The sequence below is a fragment of the Hevea brasiliensis genome, unplaced genomic scaffold, assembly GCF_030052815.1.
Source record: "Hevea brasiliensis isolate MT/VB/25A 57/8 unplaced genomic scaffold, ASM3005281v1 Scaf387, whole genome shotgun sequence".
Lineage (NCBI taxonomy): Eukaryota > Viridiplantae > Streptophyta > Magnoliopsida > Malpighiales > Euphorbiaceae > Hevea > Hevea brasiliensis.
Window position 1 is genome coordinate 49,733 of NW_026614903.1, and position 24,444 is coordinate 74,176.

The following is a 24,444-nucleotide window of genomic DNA, read 5'->3' on the forward strand; positions in this document are numbered from 1 at the left end:
ATAAACATTTAAATTTGATATTATGATTTTTTTACTATATTTTAATATAAAATTAAAATTTATTTTTATTTTAAAATTTTTAATATATTTATAAATTATAATATTTTATTGATGTAAAGAATAAAATTAATTTGATAATAGGACTAATTAATAAAAAAAATTCTAAGTACTTTTTAAACAAGGACTAATTAATAAAAAAAAATTCTAAACACTTTTTAAAATTTTATTTAAAATTTTAGTTGATTTATTAAAATTATAAAATTAGTGTTATTTTTATTTTTTTACTTAAATTAGTTAAAATTGAAATGCAATTATAATAATTCATTAAAATATTCAAAAAAATTAATTTTTTAATTTATTATATTTAACAAAAATTTGAGAATATAAAATTATTTATTTTTATTCTTAATAAAAATAAAATAAATAAAAAATTTTTATATATAAAAATAATTTTAAGTTTAATTAAAGCTATATTTTTATCAATGTAAATAATTAAAAAAATACTATAAATTTATGATCAATGGTGTGGTTCATCTATGTGAATTGGATTAAAAATTCAAATTCTTGATTTTAATATGTAGTTAATGTTAAATTTTTATTTAATTAAATATATATTTATTAATTTTATATTATTTGAATCCATATCATAGGTGTGACGAAATTTTTATGCTGATTGTCATCTACCGCAACCCTTCTCGTTTATCCGGGTTTGGGATCGGTTAAGCACAAACTACTTAGGCGGAGTTAACCCAAAATCATTTAGAATGGAGAAAGAGAATCATATAGCCGACCTCAAATTCTTGGGATAAAGGCTTAGTTGAGTTGAGTTGAGTTGAGTTGAGTTGCATATATTTATTAATTTTATTAAAATTAATTAATTAATTTTTAATAAATTAATAGTACTTATAAGATTGTAATTATAGAATCACTATATTAAGAAATATAATATGTTTTTTTAGTATATATAGATTTATTATTAAAATAATATTAAAAAGGAAATTATTAGGTATTTAGTAATAAATCACTAAAAGTTATTAGTGACAATATAGAATATTGTTGTTGGCATCATAAAGAATTTAGCGACATATTTTTTGTCGCTAAAAGATTAGCGATGACAATGTTTGAGGGACACCAACTATTAAAATTATTATTGACGCATATTTTTGTCACTAAATAGTATTTATAATGAGTTTATATGATTAGCTATATATTATTATCTTTAATATGCATTATCAGTGATGAATATTTATTTATCGCTGCAAATACATTTTTTTATATTTTTGTAAATAATAGATAGATTAATAATTTTTTTCATTTTTAATTTTTTATTTTAATTAATTACTTCTTATAAAATTTTATATTTAGTTAAAGTTAGATATGAGTGGAATTAAAAATTTTATATTTATATGAACTCTAAAATTAAGAATTTTAAATTTATATAAATTTAAAAATTAATTTAAATAATAAAAATTAATTTTAAAATAAAAAAGCAATTTAGACCAAACCAACATTCTCTCTTCCCTTCATATATTTATGTATAATATAGATTGGTTGCTTGAGAGTTACCTTGATTAACTAGAGATAATATGACACATTTAGATTGCAATTACCACATTAAAAAACCTAATTTATTTTGTCTATAATATATATATATACACACACCTACAAATTTCAAAACCTTTTGAGACTATTTCTCTTCTGTCTCAAAAATCTTTACAAAAACATAGGGATAAACAATCTAAATACATTCACATAGGTTTAGTTTAAGTAGGAATTAAGCCTATTATAAAAGAATGATTGAACATCTCAATCCTAGCAGTTCTTAGGGACACTAAGTTCATAAACTTTCAGGACTCATTGCTTAGTTCAATAGAGTCTAGTTTGTGTAATGGACCGATCTCTTTTTATTGCAATCCAAACTTTATTGTTTCTTTAAACGACAGTAACATCACAAAATCATTTGTTTTAAAAATCAAAACACATAACTATAAAATGATAGATGGATCTATTCCTCTTGCATTAATTTACAAAATACATTACAAAGCCATGATTTCTGCTTTTGCTACAAAACATAAGTTTCAAAGTAAAAAAGGAGAAAAATTGCTTTTACAAACTGATCTTTCAAAAGCAATCACTGTAATTTAGATCTATTCAATGGAAAGACATAACTTTACCAAAAGAATGGGTCTTAGAAAAATATATGTGTGTGTGTGTGTGTGTGTGTGTGTGTGTGTGGAAAGAGAATAATAGATGAGGGATCTATTCTAACTCGAGCTTTTGAGCACCACTTCGACACACTAAGGTAATAGAAACAAACTTTCATCATACTAGTTTAAATAATCTACTAGAGAATTGGTTTAATTTTGATAAGCATAACTTGATGAAACATTTCTGTGACAATCAAAAAAAAGGGGAAAAGGAGCTATTCTGATAAATTATTTGGAAATTTCAAATATTGATGAGATCCTAAATGTCACTGGAATTGGTGAACAAATTGCACTTGTGGCCAAGTTTAAGCCAGCAATAAATGCATACCTAAAACAACTAGTGAAATCCCCAGTGCGAGCCTTAGCATGCCTCATTACCTTCAATAAGAAATTCTCCAACTTGGTAAGTGGGGAATTCTTGTAACACCCTAGGCAAATCCCACATCGACAAAACACGGGAGAGATGCTGGGTTAATAAGTTGGTGGTTCGTAACCCCTAGTGACGCGTTTTAAAACCGTGAGGGCTTCGGCCCAGAGCGGATAATATCACTAGTGGGCCAGGCCATTACATTTGTGGTATCAGAGCTGCTCCGCGTGCAACCTTGAACGATGGTGGGGCAAACCTCAGCGAGGACGCTGAGTCCCATAAGGGGGGTGGATTGTAACACCCTAGGCAAATCCCACATCGACAAAACACGGGAGAGATGCTGGGTTAATAAGTTGGTGGTTCGTAACCCCTAGTGACGCATTTTAAAACCGTGAGGGCTTCGGCCCAGAGCGGATAATATCACTAGTGGGCCGGGCCATTACAATTCTACTCAACTGACTCAACTAAGCCTTTATCCCAAATATTTATTTGGGATCAGCTATATGGATTCTCTTTCTCCACTCTAAATGATTTTGGGTTAATCCTTGGAAATGTGTAATGCTTCTAGGTTATGTTGTACTACTCTCCTCAAAGTCAGTTTAGGTCTACCCGTTCTTTTCTTTCTATCCTCTAACCCATTGTGCTCTATTTGTCTAACTGGACCCTCCGTATATCTATGCTTCACATGATCAAACCACCTTAATCTCCCTTCTCTCAACTTATCCTCAATTGGCACCACTCCTATCTTTTCTCTAATACTCTCATTATGGACTTTATCTAGTCTAGTATGGTCACTCATCCATCTTAGCATTTTCATCTCCGCAACTCTCATCTTAGACACATACGACTCCTTCATTATCCAACACTCACTACCATACAACATGGCCGATTGTATGGCTGTACGGTAAAATTTTCCTTTTAACTTATTGGGAATCTTGCGATCACATAAAACTCCAGTGGCAAGTCTTCACTTTAACCATCCGGCTTTAATCCTATGACTCACATTCTCATCACATCCCCCATCTACTTGAAGGATTGAGCCAAGATATTTAAAGTGATTACTTTGAGGCAATACCACTCCATCCAAACTAACTCCTTCCCTATCACTAGTTTGGCATTCACTAAACTTGCAATGCATGTATTTTGTCTTCGTTTTATTTAACTTAAAGCCCTTTGACTCTGGAGTAATTCTCAGCTCTAGGTTTTTATTGACTCCTTCTCTTGTCTCATCTATTAGAACTATATCATCTACAAACATTATGCGCCAAGAGATACTCTTTTGTATATGTTTTATCAATTCATTTAGAACTAATGTAAAAAAGTATGGACTTATAGCTGAACCTTGGTGTAATCCAACTGAGATAGAAAAATCTCTTATGTCCTCTCCCACTATGCGCACAATAGTAGTTACTTCTTCATACATATCTTTCAATACTTGTATGTACCTAATAGATACCTTCTTTTGTTCTAACACTCTCTATAAGACATCTCTTAGAACACTATCATAAGCCTTCTCTAAATCGACAGAAACTATATGTAGATCTTTCTTCACATCTCTATATTTCTCCATCAAGCTTCTAATGAGAAAGATCGCTTCCATAGTTGAACGACCGGGCATGAAACCAAATTGATTGGGAGAGATAGAAGTGTCATGACATAGTCGATATTCTACAACTCTCTCCCATAACTTCATAGTATGGCTCAAGAGTTTAATTTCTCGATAGTTTGAGCATCTCTGTACGTCTCTCTTATTTTCAAAAATAGGTACTAAAATACTCCTCCTCCAATAAAATATTTGATTTTATTTCAATGTGCAATCCTTGGTAGATTACATAATGTGGTTGCATTTTTTTTAATAGCTATGCAGGAAAAGACCAAGGAATATGGTCAATACACATTTGAAGCTGCTGAATCTTTGAAGGAAGCTGACAAACTATCGAAGCTAGCAGTGGCAATCTAAACAAACTTTTAAGAAATGGATTGGAGGAATTGGTGAGGAAGCATAAACTAGATGCACTAGTGACTCCATATGATTTGAGAAGGAGCTCAGATATCTCAACTATTCTTGCAATCGTAGGATATTCAGGAATCACTGTTCTTGCTGGGTATGACACTAAGGGGGTGCCCTTTGACATCTGCTTTGGAGGATTAAAGGGTACAGAGCCAAAATTAATAGAGATTGCTTATGGCTTTGAGCAAGCTACTAAGAGTAGGAAGCCTCTTTCATTCAAGCCTCGAATCTTTAACGTAAAATTGGAAGCCTCCTGCAGTTCATTTTGAACTTAAGGATTTAGAATAAAGTGTCCAAATTTCTTTAGCTTGTACAAGTATTTAGCATAACTATATGGTTATCTAAGAGTTAATTGGTTGTTAGTTGAATAATGCCAAATGCTATTCGCACTATAAGAAATTTTAAAAAATAACTACGAAAATTATCGACTATAGAATTTCGTTGGCAATTTACCAATGATTTACCGATGCTTTACCGATGAAAAAGAGAAATAAAATTTAAATTAATTTATACCGATCAAATTACCGACCGATTACCGACAAACCCTTTACTGATGACACAATTTCATAGGTAAAAGTGACGTCTACTATTGGCAGCAAAATTAGCGACAAAAAAAAATACCAGTGAAAAGAGTTATTGGTAATTACAAACTAATTCGTATTTAGTCGGTAATATTAAAAAAAAATTAAAAAAATTCCAAAACTCAAAAAATTTTACCTATATAAATTTTTCTTCAGTAACCACCAACGAACTCATTTTTTGTAGGTAATATTACGAAAAAAATAAAAAATAAAAATTTAAAATAAATAACTACAAAAATTTTTCGTTGGTAATTGCCAACGAACCATATTTAATCGGTAATACTAAGAAAAAAATAGAAAAGAAAAATTTTACCTATGAAAATTTTTCTTCGGTAATTACCAACGAACCATATTTAGTTGGTAATACTAAGAAGAAAATAAAAATAAAAAATTTTAAAAGGCTTAAAAAATTTTACCTACGAAAATTTTTCGTTGGTAACACTAAGAAGAGAATAGAAACAAAAAATTTTAAAAAGCTTAAAAAATTTTACCTATGAAAATTTTTTGTCGGTAATTACCAATGAAACATATTTAGTCGGTAATACTAAGAAGAAAATAGAAAAAAAATTTTAAAAAGCTTAAAATATTTTACCTGTGAAATTTTTTTGTCGGTAATTATCAACGAACTATATTTAGTCGGTAATACTAAGAAAAAAATAGAAATAAAAAATTTTAAAAAGCATAAAAAATTTTACCTACGAAAATTATTCGTTAGTAATTACCAATGAATTCGTTTTTTGTAGGTAATATTAAAAAGAAAATAAAAAATAAAATTTTAAAATAAATACGTATGAAAATTTTTCATCGGTAATTATCAACGAACCATATTTAGTTGGTAATTTGTCGGTAAATCACAAAAAGTGTGAAATTTTCACATCGTTTGTGAATAGATAGAAGAGGAACAAGTTTCTCTATAATAGAAAAGACACTCCTCAACATAAGAAAATTATGGCATAGCCACTAAGTGGGGCCTATTTTGGGCCCTACTAGTAAATTTTTTTAAATAATTTAAACTTAAAAAATTAAAAAATAATTTTATATTTAAATTAAAATAATTAATAACTAATATTTAATTTAAAAAAGTAAAAAGTTTTAAAAATTAAAAATAAGATAAAAATTAAATTAAATTAAAATTTTAAATTAAATTAAAATTAAATTAAATTAAATTTAAAAGTTAATTTAAATTATATTAAATTAAAAAATTAAATTAAATTAAAAAATATAAAGTAAAAATTAACAATGAAAAGTTATTATGGATAATTATATACAATAACTTATTATCATCGGTAATTATCAACGAAACATATTGTTAGTAATTAGTCTATAACTTATAAGCATATAATTTTTTACAAAATAATCTAAAAAAAAATTCTAATTTATTTATAAAATAATTCATCAATAAATTTAATAATAATATTTTTTTCATTAATAAAAATTACTTACACTAAAATTTAAAAATAAAAAAAATTTCATTAATAATTTATTAATAATTCTAATTATAAATAAAATATAAATATATTTAGTCTATAATTTTTATAATTATTTTTTTAATTTCTATAACGTTGAGGGCGAAAAGATAAGATGTGATGTCATTCTGTCCCATTTGCGGCTAAGACAGCACCTGCAAGTTTTGTCTGATAGCACCTTTTAATTTGGGTTAAATCTGTAGTTTGAGTTCCTTTTCTCTTTTATAAGCCTGAAACAAAAATTAAGATCATGGCATTATTTTTTTTTTATTATAAAAAGTAGCCATTTAAATTTGTGTGGATTTAAAATAAATATTTATTTAAAATTGCCAATTTTTATTTAGAGCTTAATGGATTGAGTAATCAATAGTGAGTTATTATCATTTATACATAAATAAGAGACTTTAAATATGTTTGATATTGAATTTTAGAGGTTAAAAAATATTTTTTAAAAAATTATTTTAAATATTATTAAAAATAATAATTTATAAAAAATAATTTTATTATTTTAATATTTTTATTTTAAAATATATCAAATTTATTTTTAAATAATATTTTAATATTCTATAACTAATATATTTAAAAATATATTTTTCTAAACAATAATTTTAATAGTAATGTTAAACAGATCTGATTATTTTATTTTACAACATCACATTGCCACATATTAAGAATTAACTCAACAAGGTAGCTACTGATTAATATCTTATTTGATATGTAAACAACTTAACTTGAGATAATTTTTAACCCCTCAAACTATTTATTTAAATTAAAATATTCAGACTTAAATAACTCATAAAATCAAATTTTAATTTAATAATTTATATGGTTAAAATGAAAAATGATTTATTTGAGTCTACTCCTGTTAACCAAAAATTTTCTTTTTAAAATTATTTTTTAAAAAATTAATATTTTAATTTAAAATATTGGATAAATTATTGAACGATTTGAAGAATCTAAGAAGAAATCAAGTAATCGGAGAACTAGAAGAAATGAATTAGAGAAAATCTCATTGTATTCCATTGATCAAAATGTTCTGCAACACTCCTACATATATGTACAAGAATAATTGTTCCCGTCAATTTACTACAGAGAACCACCGAATTACTCAATTACAGCTGTCAACTAAGTCTTTTATTCAATCTACCTTCGCATGCGTTCAACAGTTGGTGTAACGCACCGTTTTGCTCTGAATAAATTAACTTTGCTTTGCCTTTCTTGTTGCACCTCAGCACACCGTTTTACTGCAGTAGCCATTATTGTCTTCATCCCCCTCTCAAACTGGAGATGGGTGAATGAAGGAATTCGTCCAATCCCAGCTTGAAAACAAAAGCACCAAAGAGTGGACTACTGAGGCATTTTGTGAAGAGATCAGCAAATTGTTCGGAAGAAAGATGCGAAGGTTGAATAAAGCCCTCGAGCATTTGATCTTGTAGAACATGGTAATCGATGTTGAGATGCTTCGTCCGTTCATAGAAAATGGGATGCGGAATTGGGGGCCATTTTCGATTTAAAACCTGTTTGTTTCCGTTTATGGTTAGATTTTAATCAACACCGGACCGGACCAATCCTGATCCATTCCCATTCCCATTCCCATTCTAATTCCAATTCCAAGCTAATTATATTTCTGGTCGTTCATTCAAAAATTATTTATATTGAAATATTTAATTTAAAAGTTAATTTGATCAACATTTCTCATTTAATTAAATGGTTTTTAATAATAATAATAATACTAATACTAATACTAATAATAATAATAATAATAATAATAATAATAATTTCTTTCAATTCTGTTTTAATTTTTGCCCTTACCCTTGTGAATATAAACAACCAAAAATTTTTTCTTCCTATTACATATGTTCTATTTATATTAATTTTTGTGGCTATAATGTTATAAAAATTCAATTATCGTCCTTTATTTGATTTTTTTTTTTTTTTTTTTGTTTTGTTTTTTTTTTTTTCTTAAATTATATATATACACAAGATTTTTTCTTATTTTATTTTTATTTTTATACAATATGATAATAATTTTTTATTTAATTTTTATTTATATAATTTATTATTTGCATTGTTGTATATATAATGACCACTTTATTAGTTTTTTTTATCATACAAGAAAAGATTATGTTAATACGTTATATGAAATATACATGAAACTTGATACAAGATGCTAATGTTTTGCAATTTTAATAAAAAAAAAGAATTAGCCTATTAAAATTTCATAAATTTGGATGAATTTTTTAACAAAATCTCCATTAATTTTACATATTATATCATTTATTAGTATAATTAAATAAAAATTTAAAGTGATTTGATTTAATAATAATATAATATATATTAAATAACTAACTCGTGCATTTCAACGAGTCCTTTGAAGTAAGTGGAGCACATAACAAATAAAAAAAAAGTTAGATACCGATGAATTTTAGTTTAACAGTATTGTAGTTACTTTTTAAAATTATAAAATTTCAAATTTGAGTCTTAAATTTTAATTAAAATTATTTATATAAAATAAAATATGTGTACATGATACATACATTTTACATAGTTAATTAAGTTAGATTTCATGGTCATTTTATTGATTTGTTAGTCATATTTAATTAATTTTATTAGTCATTTAGTTAATTTTACATAATTGTCAATTTTTAGACTAATTTGTAATTTTACTTTTGCTTTGTAGATAAAATGATATTTTTGAGGGACTAAAAAGTAATTGTGCAAGTGAGGAGTAATTTTCATATCCAAAAGTACTAAAATGATGCTTGAAAATTAAAAATTGTGAAGTTGTCGAAATCCGTATGACTTGCTACATAACTTGTGCAGTTTTTGCTTAGGAATTAGAAGAAATTGAATATCTGTCGAAAAGTGCACAACTTGATGCATAGCTTATGCAGGTTCTTTATGCAGCTTCACAGAGGAGACCTTACACCAATCAAAACTTGCACAACCTGTTGCATAACTTATGCACTTTCACGCATTCCCTTATGCAGCTTTACGGAAGAGACTGCAACTGCTGAAACTTGCACAACTGACTGCACAACTTGTGCAGCTCCTCATGCAGCTTCATGGAAGGAATTTCCAGATGGCCAAAACTTGTATAACTTGCCGCATAACCTGTGCAGTCCAGTTATGCACTTTCATGAGAGGGTTCAAAGCATGTAGAAACTTGCACAGACAGCCCGCATAACTTATGCAACCTCACGGGAAGCCTTTGTAGCTGCCAGATTTGCACAAAATCTTGCATGACCTGCGCATTTCATCATAAATGAGCTGGAAAGAAAAGATTCTCCCATGTGAATCAATTACCTCACACACCATTTTAGGGTTTTCTTTGTCAGAGAATATAAATAGGGAGTTTTTTTTTACCTCATTTAGATAGACAGAAAAATAGAGGAAGAGAAAAAGACACAGAAAAAGGCAAGGGAGAGTAAGCAGCCAGCATTTTGCTCCTGCACCAGATTTGGAAATTTCTTCTTTTCTTCACCATTTTCTACCTTTCTTTTACTAGGTTTCTTAGTTCTTTGTTTATTTTCCAGATTTATTTCCATATTTGCTTGGAATCTTTTGTATTAAATATGGGTAGTGAGTAGTTTTCAAGGATTCTGGAGTTTGGCTATGTAATATTTAAGATATTTTGTGGATTTTAATTGGGTAATCCATATTATATGATTTTTATGAGGTTTCATCCATTTCTTGTGTGCTCAATGACATACTTAGTGTAGGATCCCATTAAGTAATGTTCATAATCTTTGGTTGAAGCACCGAAAGGAGAAAACGTTGAGATAGATAATCAAGAAATTGGACTTAATTATCTTGGATCTAGAAATAGACTAAGGATTAAGAGGATTAATAGATTGATTAAGGAACTTAATGGGTTTTAATTAATTTCAACTCCATGAAAGTAGGATTGAGTTAATTAGAACACTCTTTGTCTCACTCAAAAGGGTATTCAAAGGATTTAAGAATTAATCTTCTTAAAACCCATAATTCCCATGAGTTTGGATAACCAATTTAAAATCCCAATTTAGCTTGAATATGAACCCCTAAACTCCGGAACCATTTTATTATCATTGATTGTTAGTTGAGTTTTATTGATTATCAATTAAATTTTTGCCACACTTAATTTTGTAGGGTTTATTTCTTATAAACATAGTTGGATTCCCATTTAGGTTATTTCTTAGTTGAAATTGCAATTATACTTTTAAAATTCCATTCTCTTCCTTTTATTACCTTTTTAGTTTAAATTTAACTATAACCAGTTAATTTTACATCAATAATTCAATCACTAACACAACTCTTCGTAGGAACGATATCTTTTTCTATGCTACTTATGCGACCTGCGCACTTACAGTTGGGCCACATCAAGTTTTTGGCGCCGTTGCCTGGGCATTGTTTGTTTAAGATTGAATTCTTGATTATTTTAGTTGTTTATAGTTTTATTTTTATTATCTTTTCATTTCGTGTTTGTTTGTTCTTTTTAGATACCTTTTTTATTTTTTATGAGAAGAACCAAAAGCAAAAGTGACACATCTCTCTTATACAATCCTGAAATTTAGAAGTTTTATAGAGCTAACAAGAAAGAAACCAGAAGAGAAAAAGAAGCTTTGAGAGTAGCTGAAATTGAACTAGAAATGGCTAAAGAAAGAGTTAGAATTGGTGGTGGTAATGCCGAAAATAATAAAAATAATGAAAATAAAGCTCGAGTGGAAGAAGTTGTCAATGATAATGTGCCTAATAAAAGTATGATGGATCATGCATTCCCTCATTTTGATGATTTGAGAGAAAGTATTGCAAGACCAAGGATAGATGCAAACAACTATAAGATGGATTTTGGAGTACTACAAATGATTCATAATTCTCAATTTGGGGGTCATCTTTCAGAAAATCCTCACACTCACCTTAAGAAGTTTGCTATGATCTGTGATATGCAAAAGCAACCTGGAGTATCAGATAATGCAGCAAGGCTGAATTGTTTTCATTCTCTTTGAAAGATAGAGCATTGGATTGACTTGATTCTCTATCTCATAATTCAATTACAAATTGGGAGCAGCTCATTGATGCATTTCTAGCATAATATTTTCCACCTGGAAAAACACAAGAATTAAGGAATCAAATAACAGCTTTTAGGCCAAGAGAAGATGAAACCCTCTATGAGTCATGGATGAGATGGAAGGAGTTGGAGAGACAATGTCCACATCATGCCATTCCAAAATGAATGATAAATCCGAATTTTTATACAAATGTCACTTCTGCTATTAGAGGGATTATTGATGCTCAAACAGGTGGAGAGTTCATTATGAAGCATGAAGATGAAACCTATGAGTTATTGGAGAAAATTGCAAAGAACAATCATCTTTGGAGTAGTCCAAGAGGGCCAGCTCTAACACAAAAGAGACAAGTTGCTGGAATGTATGATCTTGATCCGTTCAATATGATCAACACCAAATTTGATGCATGTACAAATGTCTTGGGAAAGAAAATGGAAGATTTAAGCATGCTGGTTACTTCATCATCCTTTAGAAATTCTCAACAAGTTGCTTATGCAGAAGGAACTAATAGCTGTGGAGCAAATTTTGGTGAACAAGCTGCCTATGTGGGGAACTATGGAAACAAGCAGATGGGCAACCCATATTCTCAAACATATAATCCAACCTAGATAAACTGTCCCAATTTTTCATGGGGAAATCAGAAAAACTAAAGGCCAAGTTAGAATTTTCAGCCACAACAACAAGGGAATTCATATCAGCAGAATAGGCAATAGTTGCCTGGATTTTAGCAAAGGAACACAAATCCTGCACCTCCACCAAGACAGCAAGAGCAAGGTTTTACCACAGAAGCATGATGAAGAAATGAGAGAGATGAAAGTAAGATTGGAGCAACTGCAGACACATAACAGAATGTTAGAGAACCAAATTACACAGCAAGCATCCTTTTTAGGTACTAAGTCTTTGGGAAAGCTTCCAAGTCAGCTGGAAAATCCAAGAGAACATTGTCAAGCCATCACATTAAGGAGAGGGAAGGTAGTAAACAATGAAAAGTGTGAAAAAAGTGAGAAGAGAGAAATTGAGAAAGAAGTTGATGAGGGTGAAAAGCTAGAAAATGAAAAAGAAGAGAGTTCAAGAAAAGTAAAGAGGAGGTTGAGGAGAAAAAAGAGAAATATATACCTCCAGAGCCTTACAAGCCACAACTTCCTTTTACACAAAGATTTCAGAAAGCCAAACTTGATAAGCAATTTGGGAAGTTTTTGGAAGTCTTGAAGTAACTGTACATAAATGTACCTTTCCTTTATGCTCTTTCATAAATGCTTTCTTATGCAAAATTTTTGAAAGAAATACTTTCAAACAAGAGGAGACTTGAAGATCATGAGACTATGGCCCTAATAGAAGAGTGTAGTGCCATACTCCAAAGGAAACTTCCTCCCAAGCTTAAAGATCCAGGAAGTTTTTCAATTTCATGCCACATTGTAGAGTCATGTTCTATAAAAGCTTTATGTGATTTAGGGGCTAGTGTTAGCCTTATGCCTCTCTCCATATATGAAAAGCTCAACATGGGGAATCCTATCCATCCAAATGATCAAGAGAAAACTACTTTCACTTGCCCATATGGAACCTTCGCCTATAGAAGAATGTCATTTGGGCTATGTAATGCACCAGCCACCTTTCAAAGGTGTATAATGGAAATATTCCCAAATCTCATTGAAGATATAATGGAGTTTTTTATGGATGAATTTTCTATTTATGGATCTTCATTTAAAAATTGCTTGGCTAATCTTTCCAAAGTTTTGTAGTGTTGTGCAGACACTGACTTAGTTTTGAACTGAGAAAAGTGTCATTTCATGGTTCAGGAAGGGATAATTCTTGGACATTTGGTATCTAGCAGGGGAATAAAGCTAAGGTTGAAGTCATAGAAAAGATGCCCCCTCCAACCAATGTCAAGGGAGTTTGAAGTTTTTTAGGATATGCTGGGTTCTACAAGTGCTTTATTAAGGATTTTTCTAAAATAGCTAAACCTTTGTCTAATTTAATAAGCCATGATGCACCATTTGTATTTGACCAAGAGTGCTTGAATGCCTTTTGCAGGTTAAAGGAAGCTCTTATTACTACACCGATCATGCAACCACCGATCATACAAGCCACAACTTCCTTTTACACAAAGATTTCAGAAAGCCAAACTTGATAAGCAATTTGGGAAGTTTTTGGAAGTCTTGAAGTAACTGTACATAAATGTACCTTTCCTTTATGCTCTTTCATAAATGCTTTCTTATGCAAAATTTTTGAAAGAAATACTTTCAAACAAGAGGAGACTTGAAGATCATGAGACTATGGCCCTAATAGAAGAGTGTAGTGCCATACTCCAAAGGAAACTTCCTCCCAAGCTTAAAGATCCAGGAAGTTTTTCAATTTCATGCCACATTGTAGAGTCATGTTCTACAAAAGCTTTATGTGATTTAGGGGCTAGTGTTAGCCTTATGCCTCTCTCCATATATGAAAAGCTCAACATGGGGAATCTTATGCCAACCCACATTTTTCTATAGCTAGCTGACAGATCAATTAAATATCCAGAGAGAATTTTAGAGAATGTGCTACATACCAGTTGATTTTGTCATTCTAGACATGGAAGATGATGCTAATATTCCAATTATTCTTGGGAGGCCTTTTCTAGCTACAGTAAGAGCATTAATTGATGTCAAAAGTTAAAAATTGACTTTTAGAGTTGGTGAAGATCAATTGGTTTTCAATATTAATAACACCATGAAGAAACATCATTCTGAAGCTGATTCTTGTTTGAGATTTGATATCATTGATGAGCTTGTTGAGGAGCATTTCAGAAACAGATATCCGAAAGATCCACTTGAAAATTGCTTGGTTCATGGAGGAAGCATAGATCATGATAATCCTAGTGTGGATGCATTTGCTCAACACTTAGAGAGCAGTCCACCATTTACCTTAGCATCAGCTTTTCAAATTACACAGGAGGAAGAAGTTGAATTTAAGCAACCATCATTCAAGGAAGAAGATGCACCTATGGTAGAACTTAAGCAACTTCCTTCTCAACTCAGGTATGAATATCTTGGCCCCAATGACACTTATCCAGTAATTATAAATGCAAATTTGAGCACTATAGAGCTTGATAAGTTGTTAAGAGTGTTGAGGCAATATAGGAAGGTTTTGGGATACACAATAGATGACATTAAGGGAACAAGTCCAAAATTTTGCATGCATAGAGTTATCTTGGAGGAAAATTGCAAGCCATCTATTGAACATCAGAGGTATGAAAAAAGGAAATTTTAAAGTTGCTTGATACAAGAATAATACATCCTATCTCAAATAGTACATGGGTCAGTCCAGTGCATATTGTCCCTAAAAAAGGGGGAATGACAGTGATTAAAAATGAAAATAATGAATTAATTCTCACCAGAATAGTGACTAGTTGGCGAATATGTATAGATTACAGAAAATTGAATAATGCCACTAGAAAAGATCATTTTCTACTTCCCTTCATTGATTAAATGTTAGAAAGACTATCTAGGCATTCTCATTTTTGCCATTTAGATGGATATTCGAGATTTTTCCAAATCCCTATCCATCCAAATGATCAAGAGAAAACTACTTTCACTTGCCCATATGGAACCTTCGCCTATAGAAGAATGTCATTTGGGCTATGTAATGCACCAACCACCTTTCAAAGGTGTATAATGGAAATATTCCCAGATCTCATTGAAGATATAATGGAGGTTTTTATGGATGAATTTTCTATTTATGGATCTTCATTTGAAAATTGCTTGGCTAATCTTTCCAAAGTTTTGTAGTGTTGTGCAGACACTGACTTAGTTTTAAACTGAGAAAAGTGTCATTTCATGGTTCAGGAAGGGATAATGCTTGGACATTTGGTATCTAATAGGGGAATAAAGCTAAGGTTGAAGTCATAGAAAAGATGCCCCCTCCAACCAATGTCAAGGGAGTTTGAAGTTTTTTAGGATATGCTGGGTTCTACAAGTGCTTTATTAAGGATTTTTCTAAAATAGCTAAACCTTTGTCTAATTTAATAAGCCATGATACACTATTTGTATTTGACCAAGAGTGCTTGAATGCCTTTTGCAGGTTAAAGGAAGCTCTTATTACTGCACCGATCATGCAACCACCTGATTAGAGTCTTCCTTTTGAAATCATGTGTGATGCTAGCGACTATGCAATTGAAGCTGTCCTTGGCCAAAGAAAGGAGAAAAAGGCTTATGCTATTTATTATGCTAGTAGAACACTGGATGAGGCTCAGATCAATTATGCAACTATTAAAAAAGAATTCGTAGTAGTTGTTTTTGCATTGGAAAAGTTCAAATCTGTAACACCCATATTTGTATAGCCTGGTATATTTCACTGTTCTAGTGACCGGTGTCAGTCCGGACAATTAAGGGGATTAGGACCACACTTATGACAACTAGATAAGCCATAAACACAAATAATTAGTAATTGTCAATTAGTTAAGTATAAATAAGAAAAACAAAACATAAGAAGTTAAATGAGCCGAGAGTCACAGCGATGGGTGACCTTCTCAGGAACGATTGCGAAGTCGATTTAAACTCAAATTTTGAATCGTAAAATATGACGCTGCGGTCCTTAGGACCCTTATGAACACAGTGGAAAAGAGAAAATCATGAAAAAGAACTGTTAAGCCAGTCAAATAATTAGGTCAGGGAGCCGGAAGAAATATTGAATTAATTGCAAACCGGGATGAACCGGCGAAGAGCAATTTGGTCAATTGACCCCGAGAGCTGACTCCTGACCTAACTGTCAAATAAAATCGGAGAAAAGAAAACTTCGGAGTCGGGAATTAAATTAAAGAACTAATAGCAAAATAAATAGAAAAAAAAAGAAAATGAAAAAGTTAAAAAGGTGATGACATCATGCATGACATCATGCATGATGCCATAAAAATAATAATTAATATATTTAATTAATTGGAATTTATGGTCTTCCATAAGATAAAAAGAAAAGAAAAGAAAAGAAAAAAAAAAGATAAAAAGTCTTCTTCCTTATCAAGTTGCCACCCCACTCTCCTTCCCATCCCCATGAAAAGTCCTCCATTAAAGCTTGCTCTCAAGCTTACAATCCTTCATTAAACCTTAATCACTTCTATAAAAACCTCATTAGAGCTTGTTTTAGTCACTTTAGAAGAAGCTTGGTCATCAAAAAAAGAAGAAAAGAAGAGGAAACTTAGAGAATTCAAATTCAAGTGAGGCAAGCACATCAATTTGAAAGTTTGAGATTTATTTGTTGTGTTTTTAGCTTGATTTACTTGTAAATAAATTTAAAATGAAAAGAAAAATTTGTAGAGGGACTAAGAACGATTTTCAGCCAGCTTGGGTATGAGGGTATTGTTGCATGGTTTGATGGGTTGGAAGGAGTATATGAACCTTAATTAAATGAGTGATTATAGTTAAAAGCATTGAAGTGGTTAAATGCAACAATTAGTGTGAATTAGGGTTTTGGATATTAGGGTTTAGAGACAAAAATGGGAGAAACTTGTAAATGATATATTTGACCTAATGTGAAGTGAAAATGGTCATTTGTGACCAAATGAAGTGTGTTGGAATGGTTGGAGTTAAGGCCAAATTCGGATGGAGTATGCAGCATGACCAAATTTCCTTTGAGGGACCAAAAATGAAATTTTACAAGTCCAATTGGTATGAGACCAATTGGGGATGAAAATAGACACTAAATAACACAATTTTCATTTAGGAAGCATGCCCAAAAAGTGACTAAAACCTAGTGAACAAATTGACCAAAGTTGAAAAATCACAGTCTACCTCTGTACAAATTGACCAAATCAACAGTGTTTGTTCATTTCGCTATAACTCGAGCTAGGCAGGTCTAAATGACCTGAAATTTTACCAGTTGTTAGATGAGATATATACCTAAAACTTTCATGAAGAACACAAACCAAAATTATGCCATTAACCAAGTCATTTGGCCACCCCAAGTTGGTGACCCAAAACTGCCAGCACCAAAAATTACCCAGAATTCTGGGTTGAGTCCAATCCGGCAGCCATGGTTCAAATGGCTATAACTTGAGCTACGAAACTACAATTGGAGTAATTCAAAAAGGAGAATAAACTTAAGACATTAGGGAACATTTTCTATGAACAAAGTTTTGCCAAATTCTAACAGTAAAATGACCAATGGAATAGTGCAACCTAAGTGTAAGGGGGACAGCCCGTTATCCCTCGAGGATTGGCCAACCCAGCCAAGCCGTAGGCCTATGAAATGGTATAAGGGCACAGTTGAAGAGAATGAGAAGTTTGGCGGACACTTTTATAAATATGGAATAGTCCAGGGGGGTGTGATGGGTGAGACATACTGATGTCTCCTCCTGGCAGAGGTCACTATGCTCCTAATGCTCTTTAGGGGGGTGTGACTAGTTGGGCACTGGTGAGCACGGTCGGGCCCAGCTAGTTGCCGAATTTGGTGTCAAGCTCTCCACCATCCCCGGGGTCACTGGCGCAAGGGCGTGACTCTAAGTGAGCTCCCTACGTACTCATTGTACTAGGCGGCGGGCATCGGGCTCTCGAGAGATAGGGACTCGGTGTCTCCATGAAGAAGGAGCTTCATGGACACTACAAGGCCGAGGGGCTTGTAGTGCGCGTCTCTCCTAGGCCCGAGGTTTCGGTATAAGACCGACGATGCTGCTCGGTATAAGGGCCAATGACGCTACTCAGTTAGGGGAACAAATATTCTTGATTGGCTTTGGGTTCAGCCATACGGTCGGATGTTGCTTATTACCTTGCTTCGGACGATGCTCGTTGCTAGGTTTTCGGTAGATGCTAGAGGATGTACACGATGAAGGGCGACATCGTGCTACAAGGAATATCAAGGCTCGGTGATCGGGCTGAGATACGGGAAAGACCCTCGATAAGAACACTTGAGATCCTTTATAAGGGGGAAAGACCCTTGAATACGAGTAGGCTGGCCTAGATTGGGTGGAAGTCTAGGCACCGCACGGGACTACTGTCCGAGCTAGGAAGTGACTACTGTCCAAGCTAGGAAGTGGCCCCGTGACAGTTGGTATCAGAGCAAGGTCAGTGCTCGAGATGGATAATAATCCATACCTTCCTTGAGAAACCTTTGGTTGTGCGATGCACATGAGATGCGAAAATAATGAGAAACGATGGAATGCGATAGTTGTTAAACAAAGCGATGGAAGCTAACCGTGTGTTCACCTTGAGAAAGGGTGAGCGGAGTATATAACCCCAAAATGGGGGAAGGGCATGATGTCCTTATCATAAACATATTGTGGCATGCACAACGTATAAGGGATATGTTGGGCAAATGAGTATTCTTGATGTTGTTGAGCCCTGAAGAGGTGGTATGCGAGTGCAGTACACCAATTGGGGCTCCTCAATGCAAAGGATGCTAACGTGGGCAAAACGGTGTGCGAAGTTGGCAAATGACATTTGCCAAGCAAGTAACATCATTTGAGACTTTGGTCGGATAAAAATGAGGCGATCGATATTGAGAAAACACTAGAAAATATGGGGCAACTGGTAGCCCTAAAGCCATTGAGATGGTGAATGACCCTTGTCGGGTGATGAGATACAATACTCGGGATTGCTTAAAAGACTGGGAAAGTCTTCGAGATGTGTGGGGATGGGTAAGCCCCAAGGATTGATAAGACAGCTGCGAAGTGTTAATAGACTGTGGAAGTCTTTCGAGATATGGGGTGTGCTATCCCCAAGAGTTACGAAATTGTTGGCGTATCTCATTGAGATGGTGTCTTACCCTAGTTGGGGTAAGAGTTGGAATTCGGGAGCTACTTGTTGGTTATGAGAACCTTCAGAATGATGGGTTGGAATACCCTAATCGGTATGGAGACGGTTGTTTTCGTCTTGGAGAATGCCATTGCGGTTGGCTGCTATAACCTTCAAATGAAGGATGAGAAATATATTGAGTCCCTTGAAATAGGAATGTTGCTATTCTATGGATAACATAGAAAGTGAAACAGTTGCTAAGAGTGCAACTTGAGACGAGACGATCGTAGCGTGCCATTGATGGCAAGTTTGGCTTATGTGTGGATTCTATTGAATCCCACTTAATTACGAGGCGATTGATGCTATGAGCGGCTGAAGCAAAATCAGCTATGAGATAAATTCGGAAAAGGGACAGGTGGATCCCGAATCATATTACGTAGAAATTGAGTTGGCTTACGATAAGCCTAGAAAGGGTATGAAACCCAAGGTCCCATTTTGGAGGTAACGAGTTGGCTCGTGGTAACACGAGAAAGGGCGGAGGCCCAATTGTGCGTGTAAGCACTATTAAGTTGCGTTGGCAAATGGTAGCCCAAATGCGTTGGCTAACGGTAGTCCGAATGTCCCTATGAAACTCAAAAGTTTCGGATACCTAGTACTGGTAACTAGGTCATAATGCTGATGGTGGTAGCTTACATGAGAAAAGCTTGCCAAAACAATGTTAAAATGCTAGATGGTGCTGTTCAGAGCCACATTGTGATAAAAGTGGTGATACCACATGTGGGAGGGCTGCACGCCTCATTAGATATAGTCTTTTGAGGAGAGGGTAATGACTCCCCGATGAATTGGGTGTGCCAATAGAGCTTGAGGCCACCTTGAATACCTATGAAGTGAGAATACATAGAGATGATGAAGCACTTGTCAAGTGACATTGAGTTATGGGCAAACGAATGATCTTGGGATCACAATTGTGATGATAGTGGTGTCAAATAGAGTTCTAGACATCTGTGGGAAATCTAAGCAATTGTGATGGCCAAGCATTTAGATTGCGATAACGAGATGAGCTTGATGACTGTGGCAGTCGTGTATATGTGTTTTTCACCGAGGAAACTAAAATGAGAAACATGCGAAATAAGGGAAGTCCCTCGAGGCAATCTTGTGAAATTTTGCAGGTGGAGAGTGCAATCATGAGCAATATGGTATCCCGTCGAGATGTTAACCCCATTCCAAGTGGAAGACGAGAAGTAGCAAAAGGTGGAGACCTCAAGAGAACATGAACGCAAAACTCACTTGGTGGTGCCCAAGATGAATCAAAACCAAACAGAAAGAGAACGAGGCGAGCGGAAGCAATTGGTAGCCGAGAATTATTTATCATCGATAAGCGGTAGCATCAAGAGATGGGTATACGAACAATGGGTGTGCAGTAGGAAATGAGGGCAAAACTAGCATGAGCAATGAGTCTCACGAGCATAATGCGAGTTCCAGAGAGGAACGGGGTGATACCCGAAATCGGTAATGTGTAAGTTTCTCCATTCATTTACATGATGACTATGTTGTTTCTTTGGCAACTATAATATTATAGCATATCTCCGAAATGGAATATTATTACTTATGTATGCTTGAGTTCATGTATAACACTATTATTTGGTATTGTGATTATTTTGCGAGGTACTTACGATGGCGCAACCATAAGAAAAAGCCACAAGAATGACTTAACGAAGGCCCAATGAGATTCATGCGGAGGCATGTTAAGCACAATACGGAGAAACGAAGCATCGGAAGAACCATCACAACATGAGATGTGAAGAATTAAGTGGGGGAGTATGCAGATGGTTGAACAGATCCACTAAAGTGAGAATTCACTAGAATGCCAGGCCGCAGTAACAACAGCAGTAGTCGACAGGGGTGTCGAGTATCTACATGGAGGAGAAGGTCACAAGGAAGAATATGACACTTCTACCATTGATCGAGTGGGCCCCTGATCGAGTGGGACAACCATGCCACCATCCTAACATAAGGATGATATAAAGAAGGTGTAAGAAGATACACACAAGTTCATATGAAGATACATAAGGGAATCAGGAGATCAATATGCGAGAATCAGACATGATGAAGGATTTGATGAGGCACAAGATGTTTGGGGAGAGCTTTGTTCGATAGAAGGTGTTCGGTGCAAATCGATGAGGACATCGATTGTCTAAGTGGGGGAGAATGTAAGGGGGACAGCCCGTTATCCCTCGAGGATTGGCCAACCCAGCCAAGCCGTAGGCCTATGAAATGGTATAAGGGCACAGTTGAAGAGAATGAGAAGTTTGGCGGACACTTTTATAAATATGGAATAGTCCAGGGGGGTGTGATGGGTGAGACATACTGATGTCTCCTCCTGGCAGAGGTCACTATGCTCCTAATGCTCTTTAGGGGGGTGTGACTAGTTGGGCACTGGTGAGCACGGTCGGGCCCAGCTAGTTGCCGAATTTGGTGTCAAGCTCTCCACCATCCCCGGGGTCACTGGCGCAAGGGCGTGACTCTAAGTGAGCTCCCTACGTACTCATTGTACTAGGCGGCGGGCATCGGGCTCTCGAGAGATAGGGACTCGGTGTCTCCATGAAGAAGGAGCTTCATGGACACTACAAGGCCGAGGGGCTTGTAGTGCGCGTCTCTCCTAGGCCCGAGGTTTCGGTATAAGACCGACGATGCTGCTCGGTATACGGGCCAATGACGCTACTCGGTATAGGGGAATATCTATTGGCTTTGGGTTCAGCCAAACGGTCGGATGTTGCTTATTACCTTGCTGTCGGACGATGCTTGTTGCTAGGCTTTCGGTAGATGCTTGAGGATGTACACGATGAGGGGCGACATCGTGCTACATCGAATATCAAGGCTCGATGATCGAGCTAGATACTTGAAAGACCCTTGATAAGAACACTTGAGATCCTTTATAAGGGGGAAAGACCCTTGAATACGAGTAGGCTGGCCTAGATTGGGTGGAAGTCTAAGCGCCACACGGGACTACTGTCCGAGCTAGGAAGTGACTACTGTCCAAGCTAGGAAGTGGCCCCGTGACACTAAGGCACTAAAATTGAAAATTTGTAATTTTACCTAAAGGACTTAAGTTTTGAGAAAATGACCAAAACCAACAAGTTTGGTGACCAAAATGTGGCATGTGGGTGAAGTTGGAGTTCCCATACCTATTAAGCCTTAGAAAGTCAATAATTTGACTTTAATAGTGTAGTGAATAGTAACCCGAAACGCAAAAATTATAAAACGTCGAGTTTAGCACATTAGAGCTAGGTAAAAGTAAAGTTAAATTTATTTTTGGATTTATGCTAAGTTATGGTACTGAAACACTATAAAATTGTGTGTTTCAGTTGAAAAGAATACCGAGAAAGAACCCGAGGAACCGAGTCAAGGCCAAGAGGCGACTCGCTTGAGGTTTGTGCACAACATCACTATACTTTAAAACTTATTGATAAAGTGAATGAAATATGCATTTTACTTTTGCTTTGAATTGTTGAAAATTTATTATGACCTTATTTATGATATTTTGATTTAAATTGTGAAAGTTATTGTGTATATTTGAAATGACAATATTTGGCAAATTGTTAAGATGAGTTTTGAAACCACAGTGTCATGACCATATATTTGAACACCTCACTAGCACGACTAGTAGGGGTAATTGTTTCGAATTTTGATTCCTTCTCTGGAGAAGTGTTGAGGTGTGCCAGTAGAAGAGGATGTGAATGGATATCCATATATTTGAGCTAGCTAGCCTTGTGATGTGATTTCTCTTTAGCCTCTGGCTATTGAGATTCTATTTGTTTCGAATGGCATGAACTAACTGTGGGTTTTATGAAATGTGATTTGATACTTCAAAATGAAATTGTTTGGGATTAAAATCTCATAATACATGATTTGTATTTAATTTTTCATGTTCAGTCAAATTTTCAAATAAATGTGATTTAAGTTCTGCATAAAGATTGTTTTAGTATGTTGTGCACCACTGAGTCCTAGTACTCAGCGATAGCTTTTATTGCTATCGCAGATATAGAGACTAGAGGAGCAGCAGACTGAACTGCTGAGAATTGAGGATTTATCAGCTTAAAGTTATCGAGTATAATTTATACCCTGCCTGTAAATATTTATTTTGATGTATGTATTGCACATAAATGTATGGACACGTAAATCGGTCTTGAGCAGTTTGTACAAAGTTTGTATAAAGTTGTAATAAAATTTAGTGAAATTTTCATACTGTAGATTTTAGTATGATGTATATATATATATAGTTTGTTGTCTTTAATGAATGGAAATGTTTTATTTTAATTTGAATGAGATTGATAGATATCATTTTACTGATGATTGAACTTTGGAAATTGAGAAATGGTGACTGTTGAATTTGAGATTTGAGAAATTATTGAGATTGATTGTGAAATTGAAGTAGTGGTTGAGAAAATTTTTGAAAGTGCTTTTTTACAGGTATTTGAAGAACTGTTTTCTCAAAATATAAACGAAACTCTGTCAAAATTTTTATAAAATTTGCGAAAAAATAAAATGGGCCAAAAGTTTTAACTAGTTTTTAATTTCAATTAAATGTTTTAAACACCTATTAGAAAATGCTCACCACTTAACAAAATTAAGAAAATTGTTTTAAAATCCCTTGTAGGGTACTTAATGAGTTATCGGTAGATGAAGTGCGGTATTTCATTAGGTATTCTACGGGATCATGTTATGCCTTATAGAGGGGTAAGGTGTGACATGTTTTAGTGGTATCAGAGCAAAATTTTTGAAGTATGTTTTAACTTGAGAATTTGTGTCTTTCTTGTTAAGTACAACTGCTCAATGTCCATAATTGTTACATACAGTGCATTACATCATGAATATGAACTAACGGAGGGAAATCTCCTTGTGTTACTTGTTCAGGATATACCCTAACTTCAGACTGAGATGGAAGAAGGGGATCGCTCAGTTGAGCAGTCTGTTGAAGCTGAGGCATAAGGGGAAGCCCCAGCTTTGCAGAATGTTAGTGGATCTGTAGCACCAGCCCCACAAATGCCACAGTTTCCTGCACAGTTTGCA

General features: G+C 33.9%; 1 non-coding gene across 1 annotated transcript; it reads right to left on the minus strand.

The window, feature by feature from the left end:
- Positions 1 to 11,729: 11,729 nt before the first annotated feature.
- LOC131177269 (small nucleolar RNA R71) lies at positions 11,730 to 11,837 on the minus strand. The gene has a single exon (XR_009146853.1). It is a non-coding gene; the product is annotated as a small nucleolar RNA R71 (small nucleolar RNA).
- Between the last annotated feature and the right edge of the window lie 12,607 nt (positions 11,838 to 24,444).